General features: G+C 41.1%; 27 non-coding genes across 27 annotated transcripts; all 27 read right to left on the reverse strand.

Annotated features, from left to right (window-relative positions):
- Positions 1-85: 85 nt before the first annotated feature.
- Positions 86-167, reverse strand: trnal-uag (transfer RNA leucine (anticodon UAG)). Its single transcript has one exon. It is a non-coding gene; the product is annotated as a tRNA-Leu (tRNA).
- A 742-nt stretch (positions 168-909) lies between these two features.
- On the reverse strand, positions 910-991 carry trnal-aag (transfer RNA leucine (anticodon AAG)). Its single transcript has one exon. It is a non-coding gene; the product is annotated as a tRNA-Leu (tRNA).
- Positions 992-1,196: 205 nt separating this feature from the next.
- trnal-uag (transfer RNA leucine (anticodon UAG)) lies at positions 1,197-1,278 on the reverse strand. Its single transcript has one exon. It is a non-coding gene; the product is annotated as a tRNA-Leu (tRNA).
- A 744-nt stretch (positions 1,279-2,022) lies between these two features.
- trnal-aag (transfer RNA leucine (anticodon AAG)) lies at positions 2,023-2,104 on the reverse strand. The gene has a single exon. It is a non-coding gene; the product is annotated as a tRNA-Leu (tRNA).
- A 205-nt stretch (positions 2,105-2,309) lies between these two features.
- On the reverse strand, positions 2,310-2,391 carry trnal-uag (transfer RNA leucine (anticodon UAG)). The gene has a single exon. It is a non-coding gene; the product is annotated as a tRNA-Leu (tRNA).
- Positions 2,392-3,486: 1,095 nt separating this feature from the next.
- On the reverse strand, positions 3,487-3,568 carry trnal-aag (transfer RNA leucine (anticodon AAG)). The gene has a single exon. It is a non-coding gene; the product is annotated as a tRNA-Leu (tRNA).
- Positions 3,569-3,773: 205 nt separating this feature from the next.
- On the reverse strand, positions 3,774-3,855 carry trnal-uag (transfer RNA leucine (anticodon UAG)). The gene has a single exon. It is a non-coding gene; the product is annotated as a tRNA-Leu (tRNA).
- A 1,023-nt stretch (positions 3,856-4,878) lies between these two features.
- Positions 4,879-4,960, reverse strand: trnal-uag (transfer RNA leucine (anticodon UAG)). Its single transcript has one exon. It is a non-coding gene; the product is annotated as a tRNA-Leu (tRNA).
- Positions 4,961-5,702: 742 nt separating this feature from the next.
- trnal-aag (transfer RNA leucine (anticodon AAG)) lies at positions 5,703-5,784 on the reverse strand. The gene has a single exon. It is a non-coding gene; the product is annotated as a tRNA-Leu (tRNA).
- A 205-nt stretch (positions 5,785-5,989) lies between these two features.
- Positions 5,990-6,071, reverse strand: trnal-uag (transfer RNA leucine (anticodon UAG)). Its single transcript has one exon. It is a non-coding gene; the product is annotated as a tRNA-Leu (tRNA).
- A 742-nt stretch (positions 6,072-6,813) lies between these two features.
- Positions 6,814-6,895, reverse strand: trnal-aag (transfer RNA leucine (anticodon AAG)). Its single transcript has one exon. It is a non-coding gene; the product is annotated as a tRNA-Leu (tRNA).
- Positions 6,896-7,100: 205 nt separating this feature from the next.
- trnal-uag (transfer RNA leucine (anticodon UAG)) lies at positions 7,101-7,182 on the reverse strand. The gene has a single exon. It is a non-coding gene; the product is annotated as a tRNA-Leu (tRNA).
- Positions 7,183-7,924: 742 nt separating this feature from the next.
- trnal-aag (transfer RNA leucine (anticodon AAG)) lies at positions 7,925-8,006 on the reverse strand. The gene has a single exon. It is a non-coding gene; the product is annotated as a tRNA-Leu (tRNA).
- A 1,028-nt stretch (positions 8,007-9,034) lies between these two features.
- On the reverse strand, positions 9,035-9,116 carry trnal-aag (transfer RNA leucine (anticodon AAG)). Its single transcript has one exon. It is a non-coding gene; the product is annotated as a tRNA-Leu (tRNA).
- Positions 9,117-9,321: 205 nt separating this feature from the next.
- On the reverse strand, positions 9,322-9,403 carry trnal-uag (transfer RNA leucine (anticodon UAG)). The gene has a single exon. It is a non-coding gene; the product is annotated as a tRNA-Leu (tRNA).
- Positions 9,404-10,145: 742 nt separating this feature from the next.
- Positions 10,146-10,227, reverse strand: trnal-aag (transfer RNA leucine (anticodon AAG)). Its single transcript has one exon. It is a non-coding gene; the product is annotated as a tRNA-Leu (tRNA).
- A 205-nt stretch (positions 10,228-10,432) lies between these two features.
- On the reverse strand, positions 10,433-10,514 carry trnal-uag (transfer RNA leucine (anticodon UAG)). Its single transcript has one exon. It is a non-coding gene; the product is annotated as a tRNA-Leu (tRNA).
- Positions 10,515-11,256: 742 nt separating this feature from the next.
- Positions 11,257-11,338, reverse strand: trnal-aag (transfer RNA leucine (anticodon AAG)). The gene has a single exon. It is a non-coding gene; the product is annotated as a tRNA-Leu (tRNA).
- A 1,028-nt stretch (positions 11,339-12,366) lies between these two features.
- trnal-aag (transfer RNA leucine (anticodon AAG)) lies at positions 12,367-12,448 on the reverse strand. Its single transcript has one exon. It is a non-coding gene; the product is annotated as a tRNA-Leu (tRNA).
- A 205-nt stretch (positions 12,449-12,653) lies between these two features.
- On the reverse strand, positions 12,654-12,735 carry trnal-uag (transfer RNA leucine (anticodon UAG)). The gene has a single exon. It is a non-coding gene; the product is annotated as a tRNA-Leu (tRNA).
- A 742-nt stretch (positions 12,736-13,477) lies between these two features.
- trnal-aag (transfer RNA leucine (anticodon AAG)) lies at positions 13,478-13,559 on the reverse strand. The gene has a single exon. It is a non-coding gene; the product is annotated as a tRNA-Leu (tRNA).
- A 1,028-nt stretch (positions 13,560-14,587) lies between these two features.
- On the reverse strand, positions 14,588-14,669 carry trnal-aag (transfer RNA leucine (anticodon AAG)). The gene has a single exon. It is a non-coding gene; the product is annotated as a tRNA-Leu (tRNA).
- A 205-nt stretch (positions 14,670-14,874) lies between these two features.
- On the reverse strand, positions 14,875-14,956 carry trnal-uag (transfer RNA leucine (anticodon UAG)). The gene has a single exon. It is a non-coding gene; the product is annotated as a tRNA-Leu (tRNA).
- A 742-nt stretch (positions 14,957-15,698) lies between these two features.
- On the reverse strand, positions 15,699-15,780 carry trnal-aag (transfer RNA leucine (anticodon AAG)). The gene has a single exon. It is a non-coding gene; the product is annotated as a tRNA-Leu (tRNA).
- Positions 15,781-15,985: 205 nt separating this feature from the next.
- Positions 15,986-16,067, reverse strand: trnal-uag (transfer RNA leucine (anticodon UAG)). The gene has a single exon. It is a non-coding gene; the product is annotated as a tRNA-Leu (tRNA).
- A 742-nt stretch (positions 16,068-16,809) lies between these two features.
- Positions 16,810-16,891, reverse strand: trnal-aag (transfer RNA leucine (anticodon AAG)). The gene has a single exon. It is a non-coding gene; the product is annotated as a tRNA-Leu (tRNA).
- A 205-nt stretch (positions 16,892-17,096) lies between these two features.
- On the reverse strand, positions 17,097-17,178 carry trnal-uag (transfer RNA leucine (anticodon UAG)). Its single transcript has one exon. It is a non-coding gene; the product is annotated as a tRNA-Leu (tRNA).
- Positions 17,179-17,881: the final 703 nt, after the last annotated feature.

The raw sequence follows: 17,881 nt of genomic DNA on the forward strand, positions 1-17,881 counted from the left end.
ATCCTGACCGTATGAAATCTTTGTTGATTCACTTAGAAGGAGCTTTTCGCGTGGAGCTCCCAAGTATGCACGTTCGTAGTTAAAATGGCAGCGGAGGGATTCGAACCCTCGCCTCCGAAGAGACTGGAGCCTAAATCCAGCGCTTTGGACCGCTCGGCCACGCTACCTAAAACCAGGACAAGCCATTAAAATAAAATCTTTGAATACTGGCAGTTTTCTTTAATTTCCTCATTTCTCAGGACTATTCTGGCTACGTAAAGTCAATTTTACATTGCGTGATGAAAGTGTTTTGCTAATTCCAATGATGTAAAGGATTACTTGATCTGTGTCAGAGCATTTCTGTCTTCATAGACAACATGCTACATGTTTTGAAATTTAGACGGCTTTGATTTTTTATATATTTTTTAGGTTTGAGAACAAATAATTCCGGCACTTGATTTTGAGTGAAAAATGCATTGAATGCATTGATCAACACTGACTGTTCATCTCTTCAAACGTTCTGGACCATTCACAGCTCTTTGTATTCCTGGTCCATTTACTTGTGTAAATGTGCGTCCAAAAGAAACCATTTTGTGTCAGGATTTCATGTCCTCACCTTCTTCAAATAACAGTATGTAAGTCAGATCAACTAGTCAGACAAACAAATCGACAAGAGGAGGTTTTCATTCAAATGTTACCCTTCTTTATGGCGAGAAAATTTCATTATTTTGTGAACCAATTAGAACAAGCAGTGTTTAGCCTGTCTATGCCAACAACTGTTGAAATTAGCTACAAAAATTGTTGGTATTGTCTCTGCACTGAAAAACATGCTGGCATTCTCTCAATGTGAGATCTGTGGTAATACCGTGAGAACCAGGGTGTAGCATGAAGCTGACCATTAAGCACGTTTTGCAGCTTTTTTGCTGAAAATGGCAGCTGAGGGATTCGAACCCTCGCCTCCGAAGAGACTGGAGCCTTAATCCAGCGCCTTGGACCGCTCGGCCACGCTACCTGAAGCGCGCTGACAACACAACAAGAAAAACATTGAATCCTAACAGTTACTGAATCTTATTCAAATGTGGGTAGTTTATATGGGTGTTGCCGTTGTCTGAACACTGAAGAACAAGATGGCATCCTGACCGTGTGAAATCTTTGTTGATTCACTTAGAAGGAGCTTTTCGCGTGGAGCTCCCAAGTATGCACGTTCGTAGTTAAAAAGGCAGCGGAGGGATTCGAACCCTCGCCTCCGAAGAGACTGGAGCCTAAATCCAGCGCCTTGGACTGCTCGGCCACGCTACCTAAAACCAGGACAAGGTATTAAAATAAAATCTTGGAATACTGGCAGTTTTCTTTAATTTCCTCATTTTTCAGGACTATTCTGGCTACGTAAAGTCAATTTTACATTGCGTGATGAAAGTGTTTTGCTAATTCCAATGATGTAAAGGATTACTTGAACTGTGTCAGAGCATTTCTGTCTTCATAGACAACATGCTACATGTTTTGAAATTTAGACGGCTTTGATTTTTTATATATTTTTTAGGTTTGAGAACGAATAATTCCGGCACTTGATTTGGAGTGAAAAATGCATTGAATGCATTGATCAACACTGACTGTTCATCTCTTCAAACATTCTGGACCATTCACAGCTCTTTGTATTTCTGGTCCATTTACTTGTGTAAATGTGCGTCCAAAAGAAATCATTTTGTGTCAGGATTTCATGTCCTCACCTTCTTCAAATAACAGTATGTAAGTCAGATCAACTAGTCAGACAAACAAATCGACAAGAGGAGGGGTTTTCATTCAAATGTTACCCTTCTTTATGGCGAGAAAATTTCATTATTTTTTGAACCAATTAGAACAACCAGTGTTTAGCCTGTCTATGCCAACAACTGTTGAAATTAGCCACAAAAATTGTTGGTATTGTCTCTGCACTGAAAAACATGCTGGCATTCTCTCAATGTGAGATCTGTGGTAATACCGGGAGAACCAGGGTGTAGCATGAAGCTGACCATTAAGCACGTTATGCAGCTTTTTTGCTGAAAATGGCAGCGGAGGGATTCGAACCCTCGCCTCCGAAGAGACTGGAGCCTTAATCCAGCGCCTTGGACCGCTCAGCCACGCTACCTGAGGCACGCTAACAACACAACAAGAAAAACATTGAATCCTAACAGTTACTGAATCTTATTCAAACGTGGGTAGTTTATATGGGTGTTGCCGTTGTCTGAACACTGAAGAACAAGATGGCATCCTGACCGTATGAAATCTTTGTTGATTCACTTAGAAGGAGCTTTTCGCGTGGAGCTCCCAAGTATGCACGTTCGTAGTTAAAATGGCAGTGGAGGGATTCGAACCCTCGTCTCCGAAGAGACTGGAGCCTAAATCCAGCGCCTTGGACCGCTCGGCCACGCTACCTAAAACCAGGACAAGTCATTAAAATACAATATTTGAATACTGGCAGTTTTCTTTAATTTCCTCATTTTTCAGGACTATTCTGGCTACGTAAAGTCAATTTTACATTGCGTGATGAAAGTGTTTTGCTAATTCCAATGATGTAAAGGATTACTTGATCTGTGTCAGAGCATTTCTGTCTTCATAGACAACATGCTACATGTTTTGAAATTTAGACGGCTTTGATTTTTTATATATTTTTTAGGTTTGAGAACGAATAATTCCGGCACTTGATTTCGAGTGAAAAATGCATTGAATGCATTGATCAACACTGACTGTTCATCTCTTCAAACATTCTGGACCATTCACAGCTCTTTGTATTTCTGGTCCATTTACTTGTGTAAATGTGGGTCCAAAAGAAACCATTTTGTGTCAGGATTTCATGTCCCGCCTCACAGCAAGGAGGTCCTGGGTTCGAATCCCCGTCGGCCGGGGCCTCTCTGTGCGGAGTTTGCATGTTCTCCCTGTGTCTGCGTGGGTTTCCTCCGGGTACTCCGGTTTCCTCCCACTGTCCAAAGACATGCAGGTTAGGCCGATCGGAGAGTCTAAATTGCCCGTAGGCATGAGTGTGTGAGTGAATGGTGCGTGTGCCCTGCGATGGACTGGCGACCTGTCCAGGGTGTATTCCTGCCTTTCGCCCAATGTATGCTGGGATAGGCTCCAGCCCCCTGCGACCCTGATCAGGATAAGCGGGTTCAGATAATGGATGGATGGATGGATGGAGGGATGGATTTCATGTCCTCACCTTCTTCAAATAACAGTATGTAAGTCAGATCAACTAGTCAGACAAACAAATCGACAAGAGGAGGTTTTCATTCAAATGTTACCCTTCTTTATGGCGAGAAAATTTCATTATTTTGTGAACCAATTAGAACAACCAGTGTTTAGCCTGTCTATGCCAACAACTGTTGAAATTAGCCACAAAAATTGTTGGTATTGTCTCTGCACTGAAAAACATGCTGGCATTCTCTCTATGTGAGATCTGTGGTAATACCGGGAGAACCAGGGTGTAGCATGAAGCTGACCATAAAGCACGTTATGCAGCTTTTTTGCTGAAAATGGCAGCGGAGGGATTCGAACCCTCGCCTCCAAAGAGACTGGAGCCTTAATCCAGCGCCTTGGACCGCTCGGCCACGCTACCTGAAGCACGCTAACAACACAACAAGAAAAACATTGAATCCTATCAGTTACTGAATCTTATTCAAATGTGGGTAGTTTATATGGGTGTTGCCGTTGTCTGAACACTGAAGAACAAGATGGCATCCTGACCGTATGAAATCTTTGTTGATTCACTTAGAAGGAGCTTTTCGCGTGGAGCTCCCAAGTATGCACGTTCGTAGTTAAAATGGCAGCCGAGGGATTCGAACCCTCGACTCCGAAGAGACTGGAGCCTAAATCCAGCGCTTTGGACCGCTCGGCCACGCTACCTAAAACCAGGACAAGGTATTAAAATAAAATCTTGGAATACTGGCAGTTTTCTTTAATTCCCTCATTTTTCAGGACTATTCTGGCTACGTAAAGTCAATTTTACATTGCGTGATGAAAGTGTTTTGCTAATTCCAATGATGTAAAGGATTACTTGATCTGTGTCAGAGCATTTCTGTCTTCATAGACAACATGCTACATGTTTTGAAATTTAGACGGCTTTGATTTTTTATATATTTTTTAGGTTTGAAAACGAATAATTCCGGCACTTGATTTCGAGTGAAAAATGCATTGAATGCATTGATCAACACTGACTGTTCATCTCTTCAAACATCCTGGACCATTCACAGCTCTTTGTATTTCTGGTCCATTTACTTGTGTAAATGTGCGTCCAAAAGAAACCATTTTGTGTCAGGATTTCATGTCCTCACCTTCTTCAAATAACAGTATGTAAGTCAGATCAACTAGTCAGACAAACAAATCGACAAGAAGACGTTTTCATTTAAATGTTACCCTTCTTTATGGCGAGAAAATTTCACTATTTTGTGAACCAATTAGAACAACCAGTGTTTAGCCTGTCTATGCCAACAACTGTTGAAATTAGCCACAAAAATTGTTGGTATTGTCTCTGCACTGAAAAACATGCTGGCATTCTCTCAATGTGAGATCTGTGGTAATACCGTGAGAACCAGGGTGTAGCATGAAGCTGACCATTAAGCACGTTTTGCAACTTTTTTGCTGAAAATGGCAGCGGAGAGATTCAAACCCTCGCCTCCGAAGAGACTGGAGCCTTAATCCAGCGCCTTGGACCGCTCAGCCACGCTACCTGAAGCACGCAAACAACACAACAAGAAAAAAATTGAATCCTAACAGTTACTGAATCTTATTCAAATGTGGGTAGTTTTTATGGGTGTTGCCGTTGTCTGAACACTGAAGATGGCATCCTGACCGTGTGAAATCTTTGTTGATTCACTTAGAAGGAGCTTTTCGCGTGGAGCTCCCAAGTATGCACGGTCGTAGTTAAGATGGCAGCGGAGGGATTCGAACCCTCGCCTCCGAAGAGACTGGAGCCTAAATCCAGCGCCTTGGACCGCTCGGCCACGCTACCTACAACCAGGACAAGGCATTAAAATAAAATCTTTGAATACTGGCAGTTTTCTTTAATTTCATCATTTTTCAGGACTATTCTGGCTACGTAAAGTCAATTTTACAGTGCGTGATGAAAGTGTTTTGCTAATTCCAATGATGTAAAGGATTACTTGATCTGTGTCAGAGCATTTCTGTCTTCATAGACAACATGCTACATGTTTTGAAATTTAGACGGCTTTGATTTTTTATATATTTTTTAGGTTTGAGAACGAATAATTCCGGCACTTAATTTGGAGTGAAAAATGCATTGAATGTATTGAGCAACACTGACTGTTCATCTCTTCAAACATTCTGGACCATTCACAGCTCTTTGTATTTCTGGTCCATTTACTTGTGTAAATGTACGTCCAAAAGAAACCATTTTGTGTCAGGATTTCATGTCCTCACCTTCTTCAAATAACAGTATGTAAGTCAGATCAACTAGTCAGACAAACAAATCGACAAGAGGAGGTTTTCATTTAAATGTTACCCTTCTTTATGGCGAGAAAATTTCATTATTTTGTGAACCAATTAGAACAACCAGTGTTTAGCCTGTCTATGCCAACAACTGTTGAAATTAGCCACAAAAATTGTTGGTATTGTCTCTGCACTGAAAAACATGCTGGCATTCTCTCAATGTGAGATCTGTGGTAATACCGGGAAAACCAGGGTGTAGCATGAAGCTGACCATTAAGCACGTTATGCAGCTTTTTTGCTGAAAATGGCAGCGGAGGGATTCGAACCCTCGCCTCCGAAGAGACTGGAGCCTTAATCCAGCGCCTTGGACCGCTCGGCCACGCTACCTCAGGCATGCTCACAACACAACAAGAAAAACATTGAATCCTAACAGTTACTGAATCTTATTCAAATGTGGGTAGTTTATATGGGTGTTGCCGTTGTCTGAACACTGAAGAACAAGATGGCATCCTGACCGTATGAAATCTTTGTTGATTCACTTAGAAGGAGCTTTTCGCGTGGAGCTCCCAAGTCTGCACGTTCGTAGTTAAAATGGCAGCGGAGGGATTCGAACCCTCGCCTCCGAAGAGACTGGAGCCTAAATCCAGCGCCTTGGACCGCTCGGCCACGCTACCTAAAACCAGGACAAGCCATTAAAATAAAATCTTTGAATACTGGCAGTTTTCTTTAATTTCCTCATTTTTCAGGACTATTCTGGCTACGTAAAGTCAATTTTACATTGCGTGATGAAAGTGTTTTGCTAATTCCAATGATGTAAAGGATTACTTGATCTGTGTCAGAGCATTTCTGTCTTCATAGACCACATGCTACATGTTTTGAAATTTAGACGGCTTTGATTTTTTATATATTTTTTAGGTTTGAGAACGAATAATTCCGGCACTTGATTTCGAGTGAAAAATGCATTGAATGCATTGATCAACACTGACTGTTCATCTCTTCAAACATTCTGGACCATTCACAGCTCTTTGTATTTCTGGTCCATTTACTTGTGTAAATGTGCGTCCAAAAGAAACCATTTTGTGTCAGGATTTCATGTCCTCACCTTCTTCAAATAACAGTATGTAAGTCAGATCAACTAGTCAGACAAACAAATCGACAAGAGGAGGTTTTCATTCAAATGTTACCCTTCTTTATGGCGAGAAAATTTCATTATTTTGTGAACCAATTAGAACAACCAGTGTTTAGCCTGTCTATGCCAACAACTGTTGAAATTAGCCACAAAAATTGTTGGTATTGTCTCTGCACTGAAAAACATGCTGGCATTCTCTCAATGTGAGATCTGTGGTAATACCGTGAGAACCAGGGTGTAGCCTGAAGCTGACCATTAAGCACGTTTTGCAGCTTTTTTGCTGAAAATGGCAGCGGAGGGATTCGAACCCTCGCCTCCGAAGAGACTGGAGCCTTACTCCAGCGCCTTGGACCGCTCGGCCACGCTACCTGAGGCACGCTAACAACACAACAAGAAAAACATTGAATCCTAACAGTTACTGAATCTTATTCAAATGTGGGTAGTTTATATGGGTGTTGCCGTTGTCTGAACACTGAAGAACAAGATGGCATCCTGACCGTGTGAAATCTTTGTTGATTCACTTAGAAGGAGCTTTTCGCGTGGAGCTCCCAAGTATGCACGTTCGTAGTTAAAACGGCAGCGGAGGGATTCGACCCCTCGTCTCCGAAGAGACTGGAGCCTAAATCCAGCGCCTTGGACCGCTCGGCCACGCTACCTAAAACCAGGACAAGCCATTAAAATAAAATCTTTGAATACTGGCAGTTTTCTTTAATTTCCTCATTTTTCAGGACTATTCTGGCTACGTAAAGTCAATTTTACATTGCGTGATGAAAGTGTTTTGCTAATTCCAATGATGTAAAGAATTACTTGAACTGTGTCAGAGCATTTCTGTCTTCATAGACAACATGCTACATGTTTTGAAATTTAGACGGCTTTGATTTTTAATATATTTTTTAGGTTTGAGAACGAATAATTCCGGCACTTGATTTCGAGTGAAAAATGCATTGAATGCATTGATCAACACTGACTCTTCATCTCTTCAAACATTCTGGACCATTCACAGCTCTTTGTATTTCTGGTCCATTTACGTGTGTAAATGTGCGTCCAAAGGAAACCATTTTGTGTCAGGATTTCATGTCCTCACCTTCTTCAAATAACAGTATGTAAGTCAGATCAACTAGTCAGACAAACAAATCGACAAGAGGAGGTTTTCATTTAAATGATACCCTTCTTTATGGCGAGAAAATTTCATTATTTTGTGAACCAATTAGAACAACCAGTGTTTAGCCTGTCTATGCCAACAACTTTTGAAATTAGCCACAAAAATTGTTGGTATTGTCTCTGCACTGAAAAACATGCTGGCATTCTCTCAATGTGAGATCTGTGGTAATACCGGGAGAACCAGGGTGTAGCATGAAGCTGACCATTAAGCACGTTATGCAGCTTTTTTGCTGAAAATGGCAGCGGAGGGATTCGAACCCTCGCCTCCGAAGAGACTGGAGCCTTAATCCAGCGCCTTGGACCGCTCGGCCACGCTACCTGAAGCACGCTAACAACACAACAAGAAAAACATTGAATCCTAACAGTTACTGAATCTTATTCAAAAGTGGGTAGTTTATATGGGTGTTGCCGTTGTCTGAACACTGAAGAACAAGATGGCATCCTGACCGTATGAAATCTTTGTTGATTCACTTCGAAGGAGCTTTTCGCGTGGAGCTCCCAAGTATGCACGTTCGTAGTTAAAATGGCAGTGGAGGGATTCGACACTCGCCTCCGAAGAGACTGGAGCCTAAATCCAGCGCCTTGGACCGCTCGGCCACGCTACCTAAAACCAGGACAAGGTATTAAAATAAAATCTTGGAATACTGGCAGTTTTCTTTAATTTCCTCATTTTTCAGGACTATTCTGGCTACGTAAAGTCAATTTTACATTGCGTGATGAAAGTGTTTTGCTAATTCCAATGATGTAAAGGATTACGTGAACTGTGTCAGAGCATTTCTGTCTTCATAGACAACATGCTACATGTTTTGAAATTTAGACGGCTTTGATTTTTAATATATTTTTTAGGTTTGAGAACGAATAATTCCGGCACTTGATTTGGAGTGAAAAATGCATTGAATGCATTGATCAACACTGACTGTTCATCTCTTCAAACATTCTGGACCATTCACAGCTCTTTGTATTTCTGGTCCATTTACTTGTGTAAATGTGCGTCCAAAAGAAATCATTTTGTGTCAGGATTTCATGTCCTCACCTTCTTCAAATAACAGTATGTAAGTCAGATCAACTAGTCAGACAAACAAATCGACAAGAGGAGGTTTTCATTTAAATGTTACCCTTCTTTATGGCGAGAAAATTTCATTATTTTGTGAACCAATTAGAACAACCAGTGTTTAGCCTGTCTATGCCAACAACTGTTGAAATTAGCCACAAAAATTGTTGGTATTGTCTCTGCACTGAAAAACATGCTGGCATTCTCTCAATGTGAGATCTGTGGTAATACCGGGAGAACCAGGGTGTAGCATGAAGCTGACCATTAAGCACGTTATGCAGCTTTTTTGCTGAAAATGGCAGCGGAGGGATTCGAACCCTCGCCTCCGAAGAGACTGGAGCCTTAATCCAGCGCCTTGGACCGCTCGGCCACGCTACCTGAAGCACGCTAACAACACAACAAGAAAAACATTGAATCCTAACAGTTACTGAATCTTATTCAAATGTGGGTAGTTTATATGGGTGTTGCCGTTGTCTGAACACTGAAGAACAAGATGGCATCCTGACCGTGTGAAATCTTTGTTGATTCACTTAGAAGGAGCTTTTCGCGTGGAGCTCCCAAGTATGCACGTTCGTAGTTAAAATGGCAGCGGAGGGATTCGAACACTCGCCTCCGAAGAGACTGGAGCCTAAATCCAGCGCCTTGGACCGCTCGGCCACGCTACCTAAAACCAGGACAAGGTATTAAAATAAAATCTTGGAATACTGGCAGTTTTCTTTAATTTCCTCATTTTTCAGGACTATTCTGGCTACGTAAAGTCAATTTTACATTGCGTGATGAAAGTGTTTTGCAAATTCCAATGATGTAAAGGATTACGTGAACTGTGTCAGAGCATTTCTGTCTTCATAGACAACATGCTACATGTTTTGAAATTTAGACGGCTTTGATTTTTAATATATTTTTTAGGTTTGAGAACGAATAATTCCGGCACTTGATTTCGAGTGAAAAATGCATTGAATGCATTGATCAACACTGACTGTTCATCTCTTCAAACATTCTGGACCATTCACAGCTCTTTGTATTTCTGGTCCATTTACTTGTGTAAATGTGCGTCCAAAAGAAATCATTTTGTGTCAGGATTTCATGTCCTCACCTTCTTCAAATAACAGTATGTAAGTCAGATCAACTAGTCAGACAAACAAATCGACAAGAGGAGGTTTTCATTCAAATGTTACCCTTCTTTATGGCGAGAAAATTTCATTATTTTGTGAACCAATTAGAACAACCAGTGTTTAGCCTGTCTATGCCAACAACTGTTGAAATTAGCTACAAAAATTGTTGGTATTGTCTCTGCACTGAAAAACATGCTGGCATTCTCTCAATGTGAGATCTGTGGTAATACCGTGAGAACCAGGGTGTAGCCTGAAGCTGACCATTAAGCACGTTTTGCAGCTTTTTTGCTGAAAATGGCAGCGGAGGGATTCGAACCCTCGCCTCCGAAGAGACTGGAGCCTTACTCCAGCGCCTTGGACCGCTCGGCCACGCTACCTGAGGCACGCTAACAACACAACAAGAAAAACATTGAATCCTAACAGTTACTGAATCTTATTCAAATGTGGGTAGTTTATATGGGTGTTGCCGTTGTCTGAACACTGAAGAACAAGATGGCATCCTGACCGTGTGAAATCTTTGTTGATTCACTTAGAAGGAGCTTTTCGCGTGGAGCTCCCAAGTATGCACGTTCGTAGTTAAAACGGCAGCGGAGGGATTCGACCCCTCGTCTCCGAAGAGACTGGAGCCTAAATCCAGCGCCTTGGACCGCTCGGCCACGCTACCTAAAACCAGGACAAGCCATTAAAATAAAATCTTTGAATACTGGCAGTTTTCTTTAATTTCCTCATTTTTCAGGACTATTCTGGCTACGTAAAGTCAATTTTACATTGCGTGATGAAAGTGTTTTGCTAATTCCAATGATGTAAAGAATTACTTGAACTGTGTCAGAGCATTTCTGTCTTCATAGACAACATGCTACATGTTTTGAAATTTAGACGGCTTTGATTTTTAATATATTTTTTAGGTTTGAGAACGAATAATTCCGGCACTTGATTTCGAGTGAAAAATGCATTGAATGCATTGATCAACACTGACTCTTCATCTCTTCAAACATTCTGGACCATTCACAGCTCTTTGTATTTCTGGTCCATTTACGTGTGTAAATGTGCGTCCAAAGGAAACCATTTTGTGTCAGGATTTCATGTCCTCACCTTCTTCAAATAACAGTATGTAAGTCAGATCAACTAGTCAGACAAACAAATCGACAAGAGGAGGTTTTCATTTAAATGATACCCTTCTTTATGGCGAGAAAATTTCATTATTTTGTGAACCAATTAGAACAACCAGTGTTTAGCCTGTCTATGCCAACAACTTTTGAAATTAGCCACAAAAATTGTTGGTATTGTCTCTGCACTGAAAAACATGCTGGCATTCTCTCAATGTGAGATCTGTGGTAATACCGGGAGAACCAGGGTGTAGCATGAAGCTGACCATTAAGCACGTTATGCAGCTTTTTTGCTGAAAATGGCAGCGGAGGGATTCGAACCCTCGCCTCCGAAGAGACTGGAGCCTTAATCCAGCGCCTTGGACCGCTCGGCCACGCTACCTGAAGCACGCTAACAACACAACAAGAAAAACATTGAATCCTAACAGTTACTGAATCTTATTCAAAAGTGGGTAGTTTATATGGGTGTTGCCGTTGTCTGAACACTGAAGAACAAGATGGCATCCTGACCGTATGAAATCTTTGTTGATTCACTTCGAAGGAGCTTTTCGCGTGGAGCTCCCAAGTATGCACGTTCGTAGTTAAAATGGCAGTGGAGGGATTCGACACTCGCCTCCGAAGAGACTGGAGCCTAAATCCAGCGCCTTGGACCGCTCGGCCACGCTACCTAAAACCAGGACAAGGTATTAAAATAAAATCTTGGAATACTGGCAGTTTTCTTTAATTTCCTCATTTTTCAGGACTATTCTGGCTACGTAAAGTCAATTTTACATTGCGTGATGAAAGTGTTTTGCTAATTCCAATGATGTAAAGGATTACGTGAACTGTGTCAGAGCATTTCTGTCTTCATAGACAACATGCTACATGTTTTGAAATTTAGACGGCTTTGATTTTTAATATATTTTTTAGGTTTGAGAACGAATAATTCCGGCACTTGATTTGGAGTGAAAAATGCATTGAATGCATTGATCAACACTGACTGTTCATCTCTTCAAACATTCTGGACCATTCACAGCTCTTTGTATTTCTGGTCCATTTACTTGTGTAAATGTGCGTCCAAAAGAAATCATTTTGTGTCAGGATTTCATGTCCTCACCTTCTTCAAATAACAGTATGTAAGTCAGATCAACTAGTCAGACAAACAAATCGACAAGAGGAGGTTTTCATTTAAATGTTACCCTTCTTTATGGCGAGAAAATTTCATTATTTTGTGAACCAATTAGAACAACCAGTGTTTAGCCTGTCTATGCCAACAACTGTTGAAATTAGCCACAAAAATTGTTGGTATTGTCTCTGCACTGAAAAACATGCTGGCATTCTCTCAATGTGAGATCTGTGGTAATACCGGGAGAACCAGGGTGTAGCATGAAGCTGACCATTAAGCACGTTATGCAGCTTTTTTGCTGAAAATGGCAGCGGAGGGATTCGAACCCTCGCCTCCGAAGAGACTGGAGCCTTAATCCAGCGCCTTGGACCGCTCGGCCACGCTACCTGAAGCACGCTAACAACACAACAAGAAAAACATTGAATCCTAACAGTTACTGAATCTTATTCAAATGTGGGTAGTTTATATGGGTGTTGCCGTTGTCTGAACACTGAAGAACAAGATGGCATCCTGACCGTGTGAAATCTTTGTTGATTCACTTAGAAGGAGCTTTTCGCGTGGAGCTCCCAAGTATGCACGTTCGTAGTTAAAATGGCAGCGGAGGGATTCGAACACTCGCCTCCGAAGAGACTGGAGCCTAAATCCAGCGCCTTGGACCGCTCGGCCACGCTACCTAAAACCAGGACAAGGTATTAAAATAAAATCTTGGAATACTGGCAGTTTTCTTTAATTTCCTCATTTTTCAGGACTATTCTGGCTACGTAAAGTCAATTTTACATTGCGTGATGAAAGTGTTTTGCAAATTCCAATGATGTAAAGGATTACGTGAACTGTGTCAGAGCATTTCTGTCTTCATAGACAACATGCTACATGTTTTGAAATTTAGACGGCTTTGATTTTTAATATATTTTTTAGGTTTGAGAACGAATAATTCCGGCACTTGATTTGGAGTGAAAAATGCATTGAATGCATTGATCAACACTGACTGTTCATCTCTTCAAACATTCTGGACCATTCACAGCTCTTTGTATTTCTGGTCCATTTACTTGTGTAAATGTGCGTCCAAAAGAAATCATTTTGTGTCAGGATTTCATGTCCTCACCTTCTTCAAATAACAGTATGTAAGTCAGATCAACTAGTCAGACAAACAAATCGACAAGAGGAGGTTTTCATTTAAATGTTACCCTTCTTTATGGCGAGAAAATTTCATTATTTTGTGAACCAATTAGAACAACCAGTGTTTAGCCTGTCTATGCCAACAACTGTTGAAATTAGCCACAAAAATTGTTGGTATTGTCTCTGCACTGAAAAACATGCTGGCATTCTCTCAATGTGAGATCTGTGGTAATACCGGGAGAACCAGGGTGTAGCATGAAGCTGACCATTAAGCACGTTATGCAGCTTTTTTGCTGAAAATGGCAGCGGAGGGATTCGAACCCTCGCCTCCGAATAGACTGGAGCCTTAATCCAGCGCCTTGGACCGCTCGGCCACGCTACCTGAAGCACGCTAACAACACAACAAGAAAAACATTGAATCCTAACAGTTACTGAATCTTATTCAAAAGTGGGTAGTTTATATGGGTGTTGCCGTTGTCTGAACACTGAAGAACAAGATGGCATCCTGACCGTATGAAATCTTTGTTGATTCACTTCGAAGGAGCTTTTCGCGTGGAGCTCCCAAGTATGCACGTTCGTAGTTAAAATGGCAGTGGAGGGATTCGACACTCGCCTCCGAAGAGACTGGAGCCTAAATCCAGCGCCTTGGACCGCTCGGCCACGCTACCTAAAACCAGGACAAGGTATTAAAATAAAATCTTGGAATACTGGCAGTTTTCTTTAATTTCCTCATTTTTCAGGACTATTCTGGCTACGTAAAGTCAATTTTACATTGCGTGATGAAAGTGTTTTGCTAATTCCAATGATGTAAAGGATTACGTGAACTGTGTCAGAGCATTTCTGTCTTCATAGACAACATGCTACATGTTTTGAAATTTAGACGGCTTTGATTTTTAATATATTTTTTAGGTTTGAGAACGAATAATTCCGGCACTTGATTTGGAGTGAAAAATGCATTGAATGCATTGATCAACACTGACTGTTCATCTCTTCAAACATTCTGGACCATTCACAGCTCTTTGTATTTCTGGTCCATTTACTTGTGTAAATGTGCGTCCAAAAGAAATCATTTTGTGTCAGGATTTCATGTCCTCACCTTCTTCAAATAACAGTATGTAAGTCAGATCAACTAGTCAGACAAACAAATCGACAAGAGGAGGTTTTCATTTAAATGTTACCCTTCTTTATGGCGAGAAAATTTCATTATTTTGTGAACCAATTAGAACAACCAGTGTTTAGCCTGTCTATGCCAACAACTGTTGAAATTAGCCACAAAAATTGTTGGTATTGTCTCTGCACTGAAAAACATGCTGGCATTCTCTCAATGTGAGATCTGTGGTAATACCGGGAGAACCAGGGTGTAGCATGAAGCTGACCATTAAGCACGTTATGCAGCTTTTTTGCTGAAAATGGCAGCGGAGGGATTCGAACCCTCGCCTCCGAAGAGACTGGAGCCTTAATCCAGCGCCTTGGACCGCTCGGCCACGCTACCTGAAGCACGCTAACAACACAACAAGAAAAACATTGAATCCTAACAGTTACTGAATCTTATTCAAATGTGGGTAGTTTATATGGGTGTTGCCGTTGTCTGAACACTGAAGAACAAGATGGCATCCTGACCGTGTGAAATCTTTGTTGATTCACTTAGAAGGAGCTTTTCGCGTGGAGCTCCCAAGTATGCACGTTCGTAGTTAAAATGGCAGCGGAGGGATTCGAACACTCGCCTCCGAAGAGACTGGAGCCTAAATCCAGCGCCTTGGACCGCTCGGCCACGCTACCTAAAACCAGGACAAGGTATTAAAATAAAATCTTGGAATACTGGCAGTTTTCTTTAATTTCCTCATTTTTCAGGACTATTCTGGCTACGTAAAGTCAATTTTACATTGCGTGATGAAAGTGTTTTGCAAATTCCAATGATGTAAAGGATTACGTGAACTGTGTCAGAGCATTTCTGTCTTCATAGACAACATGCTACATGTTTTGAAATTTAGACGGCTTTGATTTTTAATATATTTTTTAGGTTTGAGAACGAATAATTCCGGCACTTGATTTCGAGTGAAAAATGCATTGAATGCATTGATCAACACTGACTGTTCATCTCTTCAAACATTCTGGACCATTCACAGCTCTTTGTATTTCTGGTCCATTTACTTGTGTAAATGTGCGTCCAAAAGAAATCATTTTGTGTCAGGATTTCATGTCCTCACCTTCTTCAAATAACAGTATGTAAGTCAGATCAACTAGTCAGACAAACAAATCGACAAGAGGAGGTTTTCATTTAAATGTTACCCTTCTTTATGGCGAGAAAATTTCATTATTTTGTGAACCAATTAGAACAACCAGTGTTTAGCCTGTCTATGCCAACAACTGTTGAAATTAGCCACAAAAATTGTTGGTATTGTCTCTGCACTGAAAAACATGCTGGCATTCTCTCAATGTGAGATCTGTGGTAATACCGGGAGAACCAGGGTGTAGCATGAAGCTGACCATTAAGCACGTTATGCAGCTTTTTTGCTGAAAATGGCAGCGGAGGGATTCGAACCCTCGCCTCCGAAGAGACTGGAGCCTTAATCCAGCGCCTTGGACCGCTCGGCCACGCTACCTCAGGCACGCTAACAACACAACAAGAAAAACATTGAATCCTAACAGTTACTGAATCTTATTCAAATGTGGGTAGTTTATATGGGTGTTGCCGTTGTCTGAACACTGAAGAACAAGATGGCATCCTGACCGTATGAAATCTTTGTTGATTCACTTAGAAGGAGCTTTTCGCGTGGAGCTCCCAAGTATGCACGTTCGTAGTTAAAATGGCAGTGGAGGGATTCGAACCCTCGCCTCCGAAGAGACTGGAGCCTAAATCTAGCGCCTTGGACCGCTCGGCCACGCTACCTAAAACCAGGACAAGCCATTAAAATAAAATCTTTGAATACTGGCAGTTTTCTTTAATTTCCTCATTTTTCAGGACTATTCTGGCTACGTAAAGTCAATTTTACATTGCGTGATGAAAGTGTTTTGCTAATTCCAATGATGTAAAGGATTACTTGATCTGTGTCAGAGCATTTCTGTCTTCATAGACAACATGCTACATGTTTTGAAATTTAGACGGCTTTGATTTTTTATATATTTTTTAGGTTTGAGAACGAATAATTCCGGCACTTGATTTCGAGTGAAAAATGCATTGAATGCATTGATCAACACTGACTGTTCATCTCTTCAAACATTCTGGACCATTCACAGCTCTTTGTATTTCTGGTCCATTTACTTGTGTAAATGTGCGTCCAAAAGAAATCATTTTGTGTCAGGATTTCATGTCCTCACCTTCTTCAAATAACAGTATGTAAGTCAGATCAACTAGTCAGACAAACAAATCGACAAGAGGAGGTTTTCATTTAAATGTTACCCTTCTTTATGGCGAGAAAATTTCATTATTTTGTGAACCAATTAGAACAACCAGTGTTTAGCCTGTCTATGCCAACAACTGTTGAAATTAGCCACAAAAATTGTTGGTATTGTCTCTGCACTGAAAAACATGCTGGCATTCTCTCAATGTGAGATCTGTGGTAATACCGGGAGAACCAGGGTGTAGCATGAAGCTGACCATTAAGCACGTTATGCAGCTTTTTTGCTGAAAATGGCAGCGGAGGGATTCGAACCCTCGCCTCCGAAGAGACTGGAGCCTTAATCCAGCGCCTTGGACCGCTCGGCCACGCTACCTGAAGCACGCTAACAACACAACAAGAAAAACATTGAATCCTAACAGTTACTGAATCTTATTCAAATGTGGGTAGTTTATATGGGTGTTGCCGTTGTCTGAACAATGAAGAACAAGATGGCATCCTGACCGTGTGAAATCTTTGTTGATTCACTTAGAAGGAGCTTTTCGCGTGGAGCTCCCAAGTATGCACGTTCGTAGTTAAAATGGCAGCGAAGGGATTCGAACACTCGCCTCCGAAGAGACTGGAGCCTAAATCCAGCGCCTTGGACCGCTCGGCCACGCTACCTAAAACCAGGACAAGGTATTAAAATAAAATCTTGGAATACTGGCAGTTTTCTTTAATTTCCTCATTTTTCAGGACTATTCTGGCTACGTAAAGTCAATTTTACATTGCGTGATGAAAGTGTTTTGCTAATTCCAATGATGTAAAGGATTACTTGATCTGTGTCAGAGCATTTCTGTCTTCATAGACAACATGCTACATGTTTTGAAATTTAGACGGCTTTGATTTTTTATATATTTTTTAGGTTTGAGAACGAATAATTCCGGCACTTGATTTCGAGTGAGAAATGCATTGAATGCATTGATCAACACTGACTGTTCATCTCTTCAAACATTCTGGACCATTCACAGCTCTTTGTATTTCTGGTCCATTTACTTGTGTAAATGTGCGTCCAAAAGAAATCATTTTGTGTCAGGATTTCATGTCCTCACCTTCTTCAAATAACAGTATGTAAGTCAGATCAACTAGTCAGACAAACAAATCGACAAGAGGAGGTTTTCATTTAAATGTTACCCTTCTTTATGGCGAGAAAATTTCATTATTTTGTGAACCAATTAGAACAACCAGTGTTTAGCCTGTCTATGCCAACAACTGTTGAAATTAGCCACAAAAATTGTTGGTATTGTCTCTGCACTGAAAAACATGCTGGCATTCTCTCAATGTGAGATCTGTGGTAATACCGGGAGAACCAGGGTGTAGCATGAAG

This window comes from Conger conger, chromosome 15 (genome assembly GCF_963514075.1).
Source record: "Conger conger chromosome 15, fConCon1.1, whole genome shotgun sequence".
NCBI classification, from domain to species: Eukaryota; Metazoa; Chordata; class Actinopteri; order Anguilliformes; family Congridae; genus Conger; species Conger conger.